Below are 1,517 nucleotides of genomic sequence, written 5' to 3'. Positions count from 1 at the left end.
AATTTTTTTCAATTTGGGTTGCCAAAGGCAGAATGGCCCCGAGGCGTGACTTCTGGTTATTAAAAATGTTCTTGTTTTTAAAGGTCTGGGGATGCTAATAGAAACCAGTCCCCATGGTAAAAACAAAACACAAGTATTAATTAATGGGGGTAGATAAGGATTTTATTTAGAACAGGCAGCCTGCATAGGTTTTTGCTGGTGTGGGCATTGAAAATATTAAGTGGAGGCATGAGTAAGGTGGGCTCTTGGAAAATTACACAGGTAGGTTAGTTCGTTAGGGAAACTAGTATTAGGTAGTTACCGTGGAGACACCTTGGCCAAGGCACTGAAGGGGATGAGTGAAGAGTCGTTCCTACCAAGGGTGAGGAGACAATAATGACTTTTGTGATACATTCCTTACAGCTTTGCGCAGTGGCAGTATCGTAGCCAATGAGGTTTATCCGAGGCGCGATTATTGCTAATTGTGATACATTCCTTAGACAATACTCTAACTGTATCATCATAGCAAACCTGATTATTCCCACTTAGGGCCATGGAGTCACTTGCTGGATTCCCTTGGCCAGAACGGCCCAGGCTGCCATATGAATCCAAGTCAGCTAAATTTCAAAGGCCTGGACACATGCTAGCCCTAACACAAGGTGGATTGTGATAACTGGTGTAAAGTCATCCAACAGAAGCCCAGGGGAAGGAGAAATTGATTCCAATTGGGAAAGTCACACAAGATTCTGTGGGGGAGGGAGCACGTGAGCTGGTCCTTCAAAGGTAGTGAGATTACAATAGGCAAAGATAAGTGCGGGATAGTCTTGGTGGAGAGCAAACCAGCTCCAGCAAGAATTCCAAAGGAGGCGAGGGCAGGGTTGCGTAAGGAGCGGGAATGACCTGGAATGGCAGTTCTGAAGAATGTGTGATGGAGATGGTCCGACAAAGGCCATATTGTCGAGGGTCTTGAATGCTGCCCTAAGGGACTTGGATTTTATGCTATTAAGCAAGGGGTAGCGATGAGATCATATCTAGAGAGGAGGGTGTAATTAGAGCTGTTTTCTGAAGATAATTCTGATAGCAGAATTATCCGATGGGTTGATGGGTTATCGGGGACAAGACTGAGACCCAGAAAAAGCAGTTAAGAGGCTGATGCGGTTGGCAGGTATGAGTTGTTGCGAGCTGGAACCAGGGCAATGGGAGTGAAAGAAAGGACAGAATCCAGCAGAAGTTTGAATCAACAGGACCAGACCACTCGGAGAGTTGAGCAGGGCCAGCTTTGTGGGCGTGACTTCGAAGGGCCCCAAGTTTGGTTTGCTGCTTTGCTGTTGTGTTTTGAAATTCTTAGTCGTTTTTGAATAGAGGGTCCCCCCATTTTCATCTTGACTGGGTCCCACAAATGTTGTAACTGGGCCCACACCTGGAAATCCCTGCTCTGTCTGTCAAAGGCTGTGAGAATGTCAGCGGGTCACGTACTTCCTGGTTTCCTCAGTTTCCTTGTCTATAAAATGAGATTAATAATCATTATAGGGTTCTCA

The 1,517-nt window shown here is 45.7% G+C and overlaps 1 non-coding gene across 1 annotated transcript; it reads left to right on the top strand.

Annotated features, from left to right (window-relative positions):
- The first annotated feature begins 400 nt into the window (after positions 1 to 400).
- Positions 401 to 538, top strand: LOC113928221. Its single transcript, XR_003521871.1, has one exon. It is a non-coding gene; the product is annotated as a U4 spliceosomal RNA (small nuclear RNA).
- Positions 539 to 1,517: the final 979 nt, after the last annotated feature.

Source organism: Zalophus californianus, chromosome 7, assembly GCF_009762305.2.
Source record: "Zalophus californianus isolate mZalCal1 chromosome 7, mZalCal1.pri.v2, whole genome shotgun sequence".
NCBI classification, from domain to species: Eukaryota; Metazoa; Chordata; class Mammalia; order Carnivora; family Otariidae; genus Zalophus; species Zalophus californianus.
This window is presented reverse-complemented; position numbering and strand designations above follow the sequence as displayed.